The 18,012-nt window shown below is 31.8% G+C and overlaps 1 protein-coding gene and 2 pseudogenes across 11 annotated transcripts in view; 2 read left to right on the top strand and 1 right to left on the bottom strand.

The window, feature by feature from the left end:
- The window catches only part of MIPOL1 (mirror-image polydactyly 1), a 260,822-nt gene that overhangs the window by 78,264 nt on the left and 164,546 nt on the right, over positions 1-18,012 (bottom strand). The window lies entirely within an intron of this gene.
- On the top strand, positions 6,546-6,883 carry LOC102888170 (annotated as a pseudogene).
- Positions 11,551-11,669, top strand: LOC112481140 (annotated as a pseudogene).

Raw genomic sequence — 18,012 nt, forward strand, 5'->3', positions numbered from 1 at the left:
AATAAAAAGCCTAAGGTTTTAAAAGATGAAAGAAATAAAAACAAGCAAAAATAATTTTCATGAGTTCTTCTACTCTGGAAGGGGACTTAAATGGATACTCTTTACTATAGCATTATTGTGAATTTTAGTAGTTTTCCTGGAATGCTAAAAACAAGTGTTACTGGAGGCCCCCCTGGTGGCTGAGTGATCATTTGCTTGTAGTGAAAAAATCCTTAAAAGGGGTCATTAATTTAATAAATATTTATCGAGCAACTATATATATAGTGCCAAGTACACTCACTGTAAATGCTTGTGGTGGGCGGGGAGCGGGGACAACAGTAACCAAAACAGATAAAAATGTCTGATCTTATAGAGGTTTTGTTCATCACTTTATCTTAAGTACTTGAAAGAACTGCTTAATAAATATCTGTGAATTAATTAATTAATGTGTCTTAAGGCCTGCTTCCAAGCTGATTCATTCTGTACTTCCTTATATCTTGATGGCCATCTATTCTAGATGTGGTACTGCATGGCAGATCCACAGATAAGGAAGAAGGAGGGCTGTGACACAATTCTCCTGGAGGTAACCTCTACGTCTCTCCTATTTTCCTTATTTCTCTGATTTTAAAATCATTTTACCATATTTTGGAGTAATCACCAACAAATGTTAGTTTGTGACATTTAAAGCAGGTCTCTTTATAGTGAATAGTTAGAAGTTATCTTTCATCATAATTTTGTTGATGATTCTGGCTATGGAAATTATAGAAATTATGTTATTTTAGAAAATTTCACATGTGCTCTGTACACCTTATTTAAAAGGAAATCAATTTATTTATCTTGTTATATATTTTTAGCAGTTTCTCTGTATAATATGTAGCAGTTTCTCTGTATAATATGTGAAAATTAAAGACTTGACTAAAATCTGCCCAAGCTTCTATCAGACTGCTTTATCTACATGTTTTAGGGATTATAAAGATAAAAGTAAGGTTATTGTTTCTTTGAGAGTTAACTGCTCAGGAAAGCATTCATTCAGAGTTCTTCAAAAGGGAATATTTGGTTTATCAGCAGTCTGATAACACTAAAACATGCCTTATATCACATTTATAGGCATCAGAATTCTTTTAAAAAAATGTAGCTAATAATCAGCATGAATGTCATTTACTTTTGTTTTGGTCTCCAGGGAATATTGTTTACTTTGCTTTAAAATTTATGTGAGTCATTTTGGTTATATGCCTTTTTTAATTAGCTTGAAGGAAGCAATCACTGGGGAGAAAGCGGAAATCAATTCCGATCCGATATTGATAGCTACTGTGCTGTAAACTGTGTGTCCTTTCTAATTAAATGTAAACATGTTCAGTTCTAAAGTCCACCAGCAATGACAACAGTCACTAGGAAAGATTGCCTAAGTACTGCTCCACTGATTTGCCTGGCCTTTCTTTTTTTCACTGTTGTGCTTGTGTAATCATTGCCGGGGGTGAATGCTGGTTGTAACTGGCTTTTTTTAGGTCATCTTCAGAGAAAAGATTTGACAAGAATGTAGAGTGCTCTGTAATACCTCCAGTTACTTATTAACTATGTCCTTCTGATAGCTGATCAATGGCATTGCACAGAGTCAAATCTGTCGCACTAAACTGCCCCCCTACCCCAAGCCAAGTCTTGGTAAATATTTAATGGCAGTAAAGGTGTTTTGCTAGTTATCAAACTGATATGTTAAAGGACTCTTAAAAGCAACTTTATCTGGCCTTCCCTTCCATAAATAATTGCTCAGCAATATAGTATGTAGGTATAAAAGCATTTGAATTTCATTTTATTGAGTAACTTGTTCAGAAAAAGACCAAATAAGAATTAATGTTAAAAAAGCCTCATTTTAATCTGTTCTAAGTCATTTAAACATAAGAGGGAAAAACAAACCGCCAACAAACTTCTCTCCTTGGTGAAATGCCAACTCTAAGTATAAAACAACCTAGCCCTTTCACTTTACTAAACCCTATACCAGACTTGTTTAAAACCCGTTGTACAGCTGCTGTCATAAGGAAATGTTATAAAGTTTCTGTTGCTATAGAGTTGCTTTTTATTCAACACAGTAAAGGTTGGGTTTTTCATCTTTACCTTTTTAATTATCTATTGAGTTTTAGGTTCCCTTGTTTTACTTATTTTAACTTCTGCCTAGGCACAAAATGACATCAGCTTTGATTTTTAAATAAAAAAAGACATCTCTTCAGACTACAGTTTTATGAGAATACTTGATAATTGCCTGGGATCTAAAAATGAGGTTGAGTTATTTACACTTATTTCATGTTTATAGATTTTAAAGGAAGTTAACACCTTTTTAAAAATTCTGGCATATATCTATCTGAAAATGTAATCCTAAATTTAATACTAAATACTGACTTGACTTATGAGGAATAAATTTAAATAGCATAACTATAGAAAGTCATTTCCTAAGTATCAAATAAGAGCTGGCGACTCAAAGCATTGCACTGTATTAATGATTCAAGATGCATCCCACGATAAAAGAATTACAATTGAAAAAAAAAGTGTGAGAGTAAAAAGGTTAAAGCTAAGTTTTCGGAATGGAAAAATATTACAAATGTGCCTGATCTGAGGTAAAAACAATAGATTTTGCAATAGTGGGATGATCTGTTTATTTTACTTTGTGGTGATCTGAAAGGAATGTTTATATATATTTTTTTGTCTGATGCAACTGGTGTATAGAAGAGAAATATCCTATCAGTGACATATGAATTTAATTTTTAAGATTTTACTAATGGTCCAATTACTATGAAGGCAAAGTTTCTGAATTTTTTCTAAAATCCCAAGGGTTAATTAATAATATGGTTTTGTATACTTTGAGAGAGCAAGGTACCATGCTCCAACTTTAAAAGGAGATTCATTTTGTATATTACCAACCTCAATACATCAAAGTTTGGAAAGGTGGCAGAGAATATGCATGTTTGTTTTTTTTAAAATTAGTATTTGTTTTTGTCTCTTGAAGACATGTCTATATTCATTTTGATCTCTGAAGAGGTATGTGAAATAATGATATTTCCCTATTTCTCAAATTTTTGCCAGAGACCCATATCAGATCAGAAATAGGGGCAAGGCAGCAAGTACATAAAATGGCCACAAAAACATCATTGGAATAAATTAAAAATATGGTGCTAGTTATCTCATGTTCCACAGGTCACCAATTACTCACGTAAATGGAAAAAATGTACGTTGGTATCCTGCCGCTGAAACAGATAAGTACCTCAACTGGAAATTAAAATTTTTTTTTTCTGGCTCCAATCCACAACTGCATTTTATAATGTTAACTATGACAAATCGCATCAACTACACTTACGAGCCAGCTAACTTCTGAAACTAAATAATACGTGGTGTGATGACCTAGGCGATTTAGTTCTAAATCATCTGTTTCTTCAGAAACTGGTTTGGAAAATTTCAACAGACATGCAAAAGGTACACAATAGTGGTACTAACACAGACTGTGGGATAGGGATAGGGAGGCTTCTTGGAACATGTGATGTCTAAGTTGCGTCTTTAAAAAATAGTGGGAGTTGCTCAAATGAACAAGAAAAATATGAGTGAACTGATATGGTTTTCAACCTTTTGTCTGACTTATTTTGCTTAGCACGATCATCTCGAGATCCATCTATGTTATCACAAATGGCAGTATTTCATCTTTTCTTATGGCTGAGTAATATTCCACTGCATATATGTATCACCACTTCTTTATCCAATCATCTATCTTAGGACATGTCGGTTGCTTCCATGTCCTGGTCACCATGAATAACGAAGTTATGAACGTTGGGGTGCATATATCTTTGCAGATAAATGTTTTCAGGTTTTTTGGGTAAATGTCCAGAAGAGGGATTGTTGGTACAATTCTTAGTTTTTTTGAGGAATCTCCATACTGTTTTCCATAGTGAATGTACCAATTTGCATTCCCACCAGCAGTATATGAGGGTTCTTTTTCCCTCACAACCTCTCCAAGCTTATTATTACTTGTCCTGTTGATGATAACCATTTTAACAGGTGTGAGATGGTATCTCATTGTAGTTTTGATTTTTGTTTCCCTAAGAGCTAGTGAAGTTGAACATTTTTTCATATGTTTGTTGGCCATTTGTATGTCTTCTTGGGAGAAGTCGATACTTGCCTCTTTGCCTTGTTGATTTCTTTTGCTGTGCAGCTTTTTAGTTTGATAGAGTCCCATTCATTTATTTTTGCTTTTATGTCTCTTGCCTATGAGGTCGAATTCATAAAATCCTCTCTAAATCCAAGGTCCATGAGCTTAGTACCTATGTTTTCGTCTATGGAATTTATTATTTCAGGTCTTATGTTCAGATCCTTGATCCATTTTGAGTTAATTTTGGTGTATGGTGATAGACAACAGTCTAGTTTCATTCTTTTGCAGGTGGATTTCCAGTTTTCCCGGCACTATTTATTGGAGGTTTTCTTTTCTTCGTTGTATGTTTTTGGCTCCTTCGGCAAAAATTATCTGCCTATATATGTGTGGGTTTATTTCTGGGCTTTCAAATCTTTTACATTGGTCTGTGTGTCTGTTTTTCTGCCAATACTACAGTGTTTTGATTATTATTGCTTTGTAGTATAATTTGAAGTCAGGCAGAGTGATACCTCTGGCCTTTTTTTTTCTCTCAAGATTGTTTTGGCTATTTGGGTTGTTTTGTGATTCCATACAAATCTGATAATTTTTTGTTGTATTTTTTAAAAAAATGCAATTGGGGTTTTGATAGAGATTGCGTTAAATCTATATATTGCTTTGAGTAATAATAAGGTAATTTTAACTATGTCGATTCTTCTATTCCATGAACACGGAAGATCTTTCCATTCCTTTGTGTCTTCTTCAATTTCTTTTAATCGTGTCTTGTAGTTTTCAGTATATAAGCCCTTTACATCCTTTGTTAGGTTTATTCCTATGTATTTTACTCTTTTTGTTGCAATTGCTAAAGGAATTTTTTTTTTTCATTTCTTTTTCTGAAATTTCATTGTTGTTTATAAGAACATTTGGATTTTATAACTAAATGCTTTATTTCAAATTTTGTATTTTCATGATGAGCTCTCTTTTTATATTAGATGTGTCTTTGAAATAAATTTTCTGTCAACAAAGTATATATTGCTGAAATATGTCCTTTTTATGCATAAATATATCTGAATATTATGAAATACCAAAAATATTAGCTACAATTTTTGAGAACTATTCAATTGTAAAAACCATTCCTTGAAGGTAGCCTGTAAAGTGAATTTTCATATCTCTATGCTTATTTTTCAAAAGATTAGATATTCTTATGAGAAAAATATTAGGATGAACTGAAATATTTTGATACTACAAAAAGGATGAAATCATAAACACTAGATTTTTATAATACTTCAATATCTCTATCTATACTCTGGTAATCACTGACTATAAGAGGTTTATTTTTGGGAGTGACAAACACAACTACTAGACCTCTTTGAAGCAAATATATTATCAAAACAAACCAACCAATCTAACAAACTAACAGCTAAATGATATGGCAAGATATTGCTAAGAGACAGTTATCATAAAATAGTAACATTTTTTCCCCTAGAAGAAACAATCTTTTTGATATTCTAAATGAAATAATCAAACATATTTATCACTACCTCCTACGTGCTCAGTATTGACAGAAATAAGAGAAATGTGACTTGTTCCCTAGTTAACACTGGCATTACTTTCTCACACGTATTTATATATAGATGCTTCTTGTACATAGCTTTCATAGCATAACATAGCATTATATATTATATATATTATATGTATTATATGTAATGCATATATTAATCTTAGGATCCTTTTGTTATCACTTGTCAGCAACAAGGTCACGAACAGTGATTGAGAAGTGAAAAATGCATAGAGTTTATGGTCAAAGGACCTGGGTTTTTCCATTTACAATCTGTCTGACTTTGGGCAAATTACTTAACTGAATTTTAACTTTCTCAATTGTAAGACAGATAATACAGCTCACTTCACACAGTTGTTACGAGGATCAACTTAGCTTATGATTATAAAAAGAACTCTGCCAAAAGTAAAGCTCTATATAAGTATTAGCTAACACTATCACTATACCTTCTGTGGTGGATTACCTAGACAACATAGGAAGTGAGGGCTGGAAGATCTGTATCAAAGTTGGCAAAGAAAACTAGCCCCAGAGAAGGCTAAACTTGGGTAGACTCTGAAGCCTATAATCCTGCAGAAGTAAGAGAACTGGGGCTATGAGCATAGTTCAGGTCAGAGAGCACATAGAGTCATAAACAGAGCTGGTAGAAAGAATACAAGGTTCCACGGATCGGCAGATATTTATACTGGGGCTACTGTATGACCTAGTGTGGAAATGTCTTATTTTATTTATTCTAGGTCATGGCTAACTAGACCTACTTTGCAGATTCTAATAAGTGGCTGTTGAAAACTTCTCTTGATTATAACTGAATTTAATACTATCTCTTTAAAAAAAAAACAGGATCCTTTAAATCACATATAACCTCCTTTGGCTCCTTGCTTCCAAGATGACCAAAAAAAATAAATAAAAAAAAAAAGAAGGAACAATGGTCGTGCCATAAAAGGTCATGGCCATGTGTAGTGTATTTGCTGCACCAACTGCGCCCGATGCATGTTCAAGGACAAGACCATTAAGAGTTTGTCATTCGAAACGGAGAGGCCGTAGCTGTGAGGGACATTTCCAAAGTGAGTGTCTTTGGTGCCTATGTACTTCCCAAGATGTATGTAAAACTACATTATCATGCGAATTGTGCTGTTCACAGCAAGGTAGTCAGGAATTGCTCACATGAAGCCCAGAAGGATGGAACACACCCATCCCGATTTAGACCTGCGGGTGCTGCCCCATGACCTCCATCAAAGCCCATGTAAGGAGCTAACTCTGAAGATCTATTCTTTGGAAGAAAATAAAATGGAAATTATACTTAAAAATAAAATAAAATAAAATAAATCACACATACATGAAAAAAAAATCTGGGATTCTGGCTTAAATGACAGATATTCAAATCTTCAATTTTGGGGACAGGAAAATAAACTGATATTATTGAGTAATGTAAGTTTTCATCCATGAACAATTCTGATTAAATAACCTAGACAATTTCAATAATTAAGAGACATCAATGAATATGCAAAGAACAATGGATTTTGTTAGGACACTTTGGTTCTCATTCGATTTCTACCACTAACAAGCCATGTTACCTTGACTTATCCTGTTTAACTTCTTTAGGTCTGATTGTAAACCTGAAGATAATAACAACGATAATGTATATTGTTTTGCTAAGTGCATTCAAAGTTTTACACACTCATTTGGGCACTTTATATGCATTATACACATTATGTATATAGGTAGTTATCACTTCCATATAAAACAAGAAAATGGAGGCTAAAGAGGCTAAGTAATTTACCCAAGCAAGTAAATGATTGAGCCAGGATTCCAATCATGATTTGCCTCTTCCAAAAATTATGTCGTTTTTCGTTTTCTAAAATGTGACTTTCTCGGGATTCTTTTAACCTTAAAATTTATAAGACCAATGTTTAATCAAGTACAATGAGTATAAGTACACATTCTAAATTCTATATGTAGTATACCAAAGATTAGTTATGGGATCCTAAGAAATCCACTAAGCCTCTCTTTGTTTCACTTTTAAGCCATTTTTATGAAGATAATAATTCATGTTATCTCACAAAAGGTGGGAAATAAAAAGTGTTTATGAGCTCAATACAGAAAATACAAAGTATATGAATAATATTATAATTGTCTATCATATGTCTAAGAAAGCTTTTGAAATTTCTTAAAAGTCACCTTCTATGGGTAAATAAAATGCACATGCTAACATCATTCATTTTTCAATCATTACTGCTGCTTATTAATACCAATGCCTGGTTTCTGAAAGGCAATTCCTCAGAAGGCCATTTAACCAAAAATACCTAAGGAATAAAGCTTAAGGAAGAAAGAATGAACATCCTGCTCCTTGACATTAATCACATTAACTCAGAGTACCTAACCGACAGCTATGGCAGTACTCCTAACTGGAAGACATTGAAGTTAAAGCACAGGGCTTCAAAGTTAATGGGAGTTGCACAACTGAAACACTTTATGTCAACTCGATAATATGCCCCTAAGTTATTGTTCATGGATAGTGCCATTCCTCTGTTTAATCAAGAGTTAAAGCATGTGCAGTAATTCCCTATTTTTACAATATTATTTCTGACAATAAAGATAACAACTATGAGAACAGTTTTTAGCTGGCTAAACCTGATGTACTGGTTTTGTTAATAAAAAATTCATGACAATTAATGAAATGGATCTATTAAGACAGTCCCCTAAAGTAGTACGGCTGCCCCACCTACAAATGAACTTCTCATGACCTGTATTATCCAGAAAGAACTGTAGTAACTTGCTCTAAAAATTGTTACATACAAAAGGTTCAAACTGAATCAAAGCATTACTCAGACGCTGGCAAAATACTTCAAGTGAGGAATGCTTGACATGGCCACCTTTAATCATGTTTTCATTTGCTGTTCATATTCATAAGACTAATTCTGTAATTCATGGTTTTCTCTTGCATTAAATTTTAATAAATGCAAATCTATATTTAAAAATCACTTAAAGATAGTAATAATTGACACTTGGCTACATTCCAGATTTCATATTTTCTTATTCTAACCGCACTGAAAAGAGAGACTGTTGAGTAGCCATATCTCTTTCTTTTCATCTCAAGTCCTTACTGGTCAAGTGCTAGGCAAAGAGAATAGACAAAGGAACTTTAAGGTTCATAATAATGTTTGATATGCTTTGACAAATACAGCTCAGCAGAACATTTATTTTCTACAGCTTCTCCCTTAAAAATAATCCTTTGCTTTAAGTTATGCTTTGATTTTTGAAATCAATTGTATGTCAATTTATTTCCTACACTTAAAAAAAAATGGACAAAATGGGGAGTTTTGTTATATACATTTTGCCACAGTTTAAAAAAATAAATGTGTGAACAACTTGCTAATGGGAAAGTATTTCCCAGAAAAGCTCCTCTTAACTAATAGCTGTGGTGGAAATTTTGTTTTCTACAGACAACTTATTTTTATTCTTGGAAATGAAAAGGTACTTAAAAGCAACAATGAGGAAGTAGACTGCATTTTATATTTATACAAATATGTTTCAAATCCATTAACCAAAAAAAAAAAAAAAAAGACAAAACTTGAAATAAAGTTGAGGAAACACTTCTAAAATCATGTTAAAGATTTAAAAAATATAAAGAAAAAGATGAAAGAATCAGTCCAGCAGGTACAACATCTGGCAATTAGGAAGCCAGAAAGAGACATCAGAAAGAAAGAAAAAAAAGGAGGGGGCGAAACTATCAAATAATCCTAAGGAGCATTTTTCAGAGATGAAAGACAAGAAATCATCTATAGGTACTGAACACAATAAATGAAAGAAGATCCACTCTCAGACATCTCCCCATGAGATTTAAGAACATCAAGGTGAAAAATTTTTTTAAAATATCTTTCATGAGAAAAGTCTACAAAGAAAGACTGATTTGAATCATTCTGGAATCAGTTAATGGAAGCAGAAAAAAACAAAGAGTAATATCTTAAAAGTTTTGAAGAAATGAAGTTTTCGAAATTGAATTCTATATTTGGAAAACTTCTCTACCATCTATCCTTTGTTACTTGAACAGGGAATAAAGCAAGAAAGAAGATGTGGAATCCTAGAAACAGTGAAACCAATCCAGTAGAGCGGTGAAGAGAAATCCTGGGATGACAGCTGTGCAGCAGCCTAGAGAGCAATCAACAGGTCCAGGTTACAGCAGGAGGATGCACAGTGCTGGAGAAAAAGGGAACTACATAAAACAGAAAGTGAGAGTGACAAGATGGGAAAAGCTGAAATAATAAAGCACAAGATCCAAGAAAAAGAAAGGTAATTAGAAATTTCAGACAAGATGAGACAACTGTACAAGAAAGTCATGGCTCAAATAAGAAAGAAACACAAAATATGGTATGATTTCAAGTACTTGATGGAGAAAAAATTCCTTTTGTCTTGATCCAAAGAACATTCTTCTTTGGCACAGAAGCTGACCAACTCAATCCAAAGGAAAGGAACAATAAATCTTGAATACCACATGGCCAGCATAGTCAATAATGTCGCTTCCTACATTCCTATTACAAATAGAAAAATTTGTAATCTTAACATCAACCTGTACATAAAGCAGTGAAGAATTTCATTGCTAATTCCACGGAAGACAGGTGGAGAAAAGAAGAGAAAATAAAATTCAAATTCTCTACCTTTATTCAACTTGTTGAATACTTTTTAGGACAGTTCCTTACATATCTACGTATTTGTTATTTCAACATTTTCCAGAGATCTACATTTTGTCAGTGTTTACATGATACATATAATTATTTACTGTATAATCTAAGTGTATGTATGCCTTATTTGAGTATTCTGACAAGCGTTTGGAATTTCATTGCCAAAAATTTTTTCCATTTTAAATATTAATAATATCAATCACAGAACCCATTAACGGGGAGATTAAAGGAAAATGGAATAGAGCTATTGATTCTTAGAAATGACTTTGACATGGCTAAAATTTCAGCAACCTGTCTGATCAAGTACTGATGTATGGAATGTGAAAAATATTCCTCAGGTGACAGAAGGAAGAATGTGATTTTGCTGCCATCCCCTTCTTTGTTGGCGTAAACCAGCAGAAATGAACCAATATTCTTTGGGAATGTCTGCGGCGTCATACACGAGTTAAAAAATTCTGAAGAGTTATGTAAAGATAAATACCTAAAGAACTTAAACTTGAAAACATAAAGGAACAGGTCTCTGATGGAACTTAAACAGTATTATTCACTAACAAATTCACTTTGATTTATGCAAAAACTATGAGTGATATTCATATACATGAAAAAGTACTGATTTTGAAATTTGAGATACTGTTGTTCTTTCAGTATAATTAGCATTGTAAAGGAAGACTTTTAGTTCTCCAAGATTCCTTTAGGAAGTTTTTCTACCCTTGCTCTCTCTTCCTGATTTTAAAAGGCAATTTCCTTGTAAAGATTTTAAGACTATTTATTACGTAAGGAATAAAATGAACTATTGAGGCTTTGAAAGCTGCTTATGATTTTGCTAATTGTTATTAACAAGTATTTATTGGCAAAACAAGCATGTAAGGAAAAAAGTCAATATGGTTTAGTCAAATGAAAAGAATATTCCTATATATCAGAACTCATTTATAATAACACCAATTAAAACAGATATAATTACCTGCAGTGACAGTGTGGGCATTTTATAAATAAATTACTACAATACTAGTACCTAGAAAGACCAGTTTTAAACTAAGCAGCATATATAGGACACCTTGATTCACATTCTTGTTTCAGAATATGTACTGCCTTCTGCAATGACACTTCTCCAGTCCTACATTAGTCCACACTGGCTATTGCTGCTATTGTTATAGTAGAGATTTAAATATAATTTGCGAGTATTGAATAAAATTAGCAAGTATTGAAGAGTTATAAAGGACTATCGGAATCTAACTGGCTACGGCCATGCCACCCTGAACAAGTCCAATCTTGTCTGATCTTTGAAGCTAAGCAGGGTTGGGCCTGGTTAGTAATTGGATGGGAGACCATCTAGGAATACCAGGTGCTATAGGCATAAAAAAAAAAAAAAGTAAAACAATAATAAAATTGAGGTTGTTGGGCTTCTTCAAAAAAAATAAAATAAAATAAATAAGTAAATAAATAATTGGCTTGCAAAAGAAAAAGAATCTAACTGAGGTTTTCTTTCTGGTGTAGTGATTGAAGTAATATGAAAACAGTTTTGAAGAGAGAGGCATTTTGTTTTCTGTTGGTCAGTCTTTTTTGTTTTGTTCTTAATTTAAGAGCATATCCACTTTGCAGCCATGTGATGTGGGAAGTAGTCTATAATACAGCTTTCATCTTCTCCCCCACCTTCTCCCCCTCCTTCTCCTTCTTTTTTTAAATAAAAGTTTATTTGAGCCAAACTGAAGACATATGTTAGGGAGCAAGATCGCAAATGCTCCCTACAGCCTACTTCTTTAAGGACTGTTTTATAAAACCAGCCATCAGGAGTCCAGACCTTTGCTTCCAATCTTGCTCTTCTATATCAATGGTCAAATCATATCTTTTTAGTTCATCTATCAACATTAATCATTGTCTATCTACCAATAAATTGAAAAGACAAGTACCAATGTCCATTAACTTATGTGAACAAAATAAAGATGCATTATATTTATATCATTAAAAAAAGAACTCACTGGAATTAAATAGTAGGATAAATGAATATGTCATGTTGACTCTAGCTGCCAGTGGGAGTAAAATGCAAATCAGCAGCATCAACAAATAGTATTGAATTATCCACAGGCACATATTCTTCTGCCTCTTGTTACTCTATTTAACATGTTCTTATTCTTGCAGCTTCTAATATATACAAATGCAATGACACGAATAAATATCTGTAAAGCTATTAAGTATTTCAGTGTCAGGTGAGTGTCTCTGGAAGCTATGATTGGAAAGCTATCCAGATTGACACAGTGAAATGAGGGAACTAGAATCTGTCTAATTAGGTTATATCTTATTGAAGCTAAAACATAAAGTTCGTACAGCCTTCTAAAAGATAAGCATCTCTCCCTTGAGATCAGAATCAGAAACCCAGGAGAACTATTGCCTAATCATTTATTCATTATACAAATAATTATTTAGCACCTAGACAGTATATTAGGTGCTGGAATAAACATTCAAATGAGACGAAGTCTCTGTTAAAGTAATTTTTGTGAATAATGTGTGACTAGGGTCAATGTTCATTTTTTATATATAGTTATCTAGTTGTTCTATCACTATTTGTTGAGTAGACTGTCCTTTTCCCCATGAATTGACTTGTCTTCATTGTTGAAAATAAAAAGACCATCTATTTGTGGGACTCTATTTTATTCAAATGATACATGCGGTACTTTTATTCTTTCACCAGTATGAGTGTCTTGATATCAGTGACTTTACAGACCATATCTTGAAATCAGGCAGTATAATTCCTGCAATAGTTTCTTTTATAAAATTCCTTTGGTGATTCTAAATGAACTGCATTTCCATATAAATTTTAGAATTAGCTTGTCAGTATCTATAACAGTGACATAATATCTATTAGGATAATGTTAAATCTACAGATGAATTTGAAGAGAATAAATATCCTTGCAATATTTAAGACTTAGAAAAGCCTTACCATTTATGAACACTGTGCATTTCTCCATTTACTTAGGTCTTCCATAATTACTTTCAGCAACTTTTTATAGTTTTCAAGGGACAGTGTTAAATTCATCCTTAAATTTTCCTGATTTTGGGATTGATCACAAAAGAAACTAAAAATTTAAATTTAATCTTCCAATTGTTCATTGCTCATAGATAAAAATACAATTGATTTTTGTATATTGACCTGAATTCACTTATTCAAGTAGAAGATTCCTTGGGATTTTTTATGTACACAATCATTTCGTTTGCAAATATAGGCATCTTTATTTTCAATTTCCAGTGATCGTGACTTCCTATAGGAAGCTGAATTGAAGTGGTGAGTGGACATCCTGGCCTTGTTCTTGATCTTACATAGAAAGCATTGAGTCTTTATCATTAAATGTTAGCTGTAAGTTTTCCCCTAGATGTTATTTATCAGTAAGATTGGGCAACTGAATGGGTTTTGAACTTCATCACATGCTTTTTCTTTATCCATTGAGATGATTAACTGTTTTTCCTCTTTTATGCTGTTAACATGGTGAATTATATGATAGGGACATGTACAGCTCATTTAATTGGCTTTTATATATATTCAAAATTTAAAAATTCATTTAAGTTTTTAAAATATTTTAGATTTTTATGTTAATACAGAATATATATTTTTTGAGTATAAATTTTATTTTTGATGTTTTTAAGAAAATGTTCCAGATTTCCAAGGCTCTGTATCCGTAGGGAATACAGAATCAAAATTAAATGCATGTTAGCATTGAAATTCCTATAACTTTCTCTCAATTCTATAATGCAACACAAAATGCTCATTACAATTTCTTACAATTACTACTGTTCTTCTAAACTAGAATGCCCTGCTTCCATCTCCTCTCTTTTGATCAGAACCTATTTGTTCATACCTCAATTCTCAATCATTCCATGAAGCTTTGTCTATTTCAGTCTATAATCATTTTTCCACCTTGGTGACTTTCCATGGTCAAATTATTTTATTTACATGCTCATTTTGAGTATATTTTTTTCTTTCTACTTAATTATAATTTATTCTAGGGTAACAACTAAACCTTATCCTGTTATTCTTTTTTCCATAGGAGACTACATAATCTATAGTAAATAGTACACTTTTACTAAATTCATACATAACTGAAAATGGCTATTTGGTTAATGATTACTTCTAAATATGGTTAATGTTATATTAGTGATTGTACTAGAGTACTGATGAACAATATCAGTGCCACAACATACAAATAAAAAGAAATAATTGTGTGGATAAAATTATTTTCAGGCATAGTACTTACCTTTTGTAGTCTGACATATGATATAATAATGCTAAAGCTTAAAGGTTCTAAAATAATTCAGAGGTAGTCTATTTATAAATCCAGACATTGTGGTTGTAATTTGTATAGTTTGGTTGAACATAGACAAAGACTGTTAAACTCCAAAGCAGGTCAGATTCTTTTATCATTTTAACATGCCTTTAACTTGGACTCAGAGGTGTGTTTTCTGTGATAAATACATCAAGCATATCTAAATCAGGAAGTAATGCTGAAGTACCAGTTTTGCCACAGAAGTAATTCTGAGAGAGGTGGGGTTGAGGGAAGCTGACTAGTAGATATAGAGTAAAAGGTCCAAGTATCAGATGGTTTAGGTAATATTTATATTTCTGTTACTGGCCCTGATGTGACCTAGGGCAAGTAAGTTCATAGCTGTGTGTTTCAGTTTCCTCATCTGTTAAAAGGAATAATATCTCACAAAGATGTTGAAGGGATTAAAGAAGATAAGGTATACACTAAAATCCAAGATACAAGATAGAATTAGAAACATAGCTTTAAAATTACATCATTATTTTCTGAGGTAGATTTTTTAATAGAAAACATTGTGAGAAATGGTATATTTTGAATTTGTACTCTATAAAAATATGTTTTTAAAAAGGTAGAAGAAAAATGAAAAATTATTAATGTTCTAATACTCAGATTTCTGAACATTAAAATGTTCCTGGAATAAACAACTCCTGAAAATGAAACGTTAATCAAAAAGGGCCAAATGGAAGTTCCAAGTACATCATTTTGACTAAATATTTTTTCAGAGTCTTACAAGAAGAAAAATATAAACCCTCTAATTCCAGTGAAAACTTGTTCCCAATGAAAAATCAAATGATTCCATACTGCAGTCAGCATATTGTATTTTGAGCCAAAAATACTAAAAAAATTTGAACTATATTACAGAATCTCAAAAAAAAAAGTGAATGACAACTCAATATAAACTCAGCATGGGGATTATAACAATGGTTCACATTTCTTAAACACCTAAGTCTGTACCTAAGCATTGTACAAAGCATTTGACATGCATTATTTCATTTAATTTTTTTTCTCAAAAATAATATGAGGCAGGTATTATTACAATTCCAATTTTACAGATCAGAAAATTGAGGCTGAGAGAGGTTAATAATCTGTCAAAGTTGACCTCAGCTAGGAAGTTGGAATCTATACTTCTGTCTTACTGTACTGTTAGCTCTAAATTAAAACACTGTATCATACCAAAACAATGAATGCAAAATAAAAATTTCACAAATGAAAAGGTAAACAAAGATCAGATTTAGAAATAAATGAAGTTTTCCTTATGCAAATTATAATTTGTTTAATTTTATGTCCTTTTAATCATATTACTAATTATAAACCAAAAAGAAATAACTTAAAAATCAAGTCAGGACACAAAAGACTAATGCTTAACTCTGGTATCACCTTAGTTTTCAGGTTAGAGTAAAGTAAGTAGATAAATGATTATCTCAATTCTGAATCAAGTACAACAAAACAAACAGAAACCAAACCAAACAGAAACAGAAAACATATGCAGCTTAATAACGAGCCAACAGTGTGTCAAACTTTCTAGAAAAAAATTTCAATTCTCACATTTTTTTCATATAATTAATGTTTTAGAAAATTTTCTTTCTTTCTTTTTTTTACAGTTTAGAATAGCTAACTAAGCTTGATAGGACAACTAAACTTTTCATGCATTAAAGTGAATTAAAATATTTATCATATCAATAATGTTGATAAAACTAAACTAACAAAAATTTTTAGGCTTTTGAATTTCTTGACTGTTTCGTATAGTAACTAAATATTGTTTATTTCTGATCTAATCAGAACCAGTTATTTGGAGAAATAGTTGGAACTATTTTAGTAGAATATTGATAGTCATAAACCCCTTATAAGCCCAAAGGGAACCAGATATACTGAACGACATTTAAAACTTAACAACTAAATAGAATAGTAAATGAAACCCCAATATAACTCAGAAGTTTCATAAATATCTTGAGTTTGGAATAGTAAGAGGAACAAAATATTTTTATGTTGACCTAAGTTTATAAAACAAATTTTTGCTTGGAATTATGGAAAGAACATTTAATTATGCATATTTTGACTTTTGCAAACTTTTGGAAAACTAATTTAAACTTCAGAGAACAACTACTTCATGATTTAAAGAGTGAAAACCTCGGCTACTTAATATATAATTGAGACGGGAATATTTACACATTTAAATGCCTAACTGCAGGTAAACATTTGTCCTTTTGGAAGCGGCCCAGATGGAAGGGCCCCATGGCAAAATGACAATGTTAAGTCCCGGATATCTGTCTGTACTGCCAGTGCCACCCAGTCTTAAAAGTACTGCTAGATCATCATCCTCATCCTCAGTCAATATTTACTAAGCTCTTTATGACAGCAGTGGCATTAGAAAGTTTATAGAAATTAAAAGTAGCTCAAAGATCTGTGTTTCTATCTTGTCTATACGTTAACATTGTTATTTATTGTTTTTTTTTGCAATTAAAAAATCAGAATTTTTATGAATAAAGGTCTTCAATTGGCTATTATTTCCATTTGTTAAATATTTTAAACTAGTTTAGGTTAAATAAACTTCTAATACATTTAATAATGTATATGTGTTATGTATAGAAAGGAAAGAGAAGACATTTATAATTCAATTATGCTAAATAATCTAATTGTACTGAGTAAAGTCTCTTGAAATATGAAGGAATTCTCTCCTTTCATTATCATTTCTGGCCATAGTTAACATTCAGAGGATTGAATTTTTTAAAAAGGCACTCTTCTCCCCACTAACCCATCATGGACCTGCATTTCTACCAAGTGGCAGAAGAATGTTAAGGTTAATACTTCTTTTAAAGTTGGTAATATTCTTCTCAATATTTTATTTTTTAGAAGTACCTGAACTTCTGAAATATAAAGTACTTTAAAAGATAGTTAAAAATATTTGGCAAACTTAAAACCTAAGTAAGGTTATCATTTATAGGTATCTAATTCATAATGTAGGTGAATCTACTTTGGATTGTCATTCCCTTATATATCTCATCTTTTTGTAAAGAACAACACTAATAAAATCCATTAAAGAAAATGAACTTCATTGTCATATACACATATTTGTCATTTATATATACACATACACATATATGTAGGCATTACAAATCTATTTTTCATAGATGCTTATTTATTTCCAGGCATCAAATTTAATTTGTGCAGGTAATTATGAATAAAAGTCTATTTTAAAAATTACACTCATTTTTATATAAAAGTAATGCATAAAAATTTCAAACACTTTATTAAGGTATGAAAAGCAAGTTAAAATTTCCTCTCCTCTTATCACACATATAATAACTCTAACTACTACAGTCAGTCCCACTTCTCAGAAAACCGGCTGTTAAATTTCTGATGTATCACAATGTTTAGGCATATATTCAT

The sequence above is a fragment of the Pteropus alecto genome, unplaced genomic scaffold (genome assembly GCF_000325575.1).
Source record: "Pteropus alecto unplaced genomic scaffold, ASM32557v1 scaffold104, whole genome shotgun sequence".
Classification (NCBI taxonomy): Eukaryota; Metazoa; Chordata; class Mammalia; order Chiroptera; family Pteropodidae; genus Pteropus; species Pteropus alecto.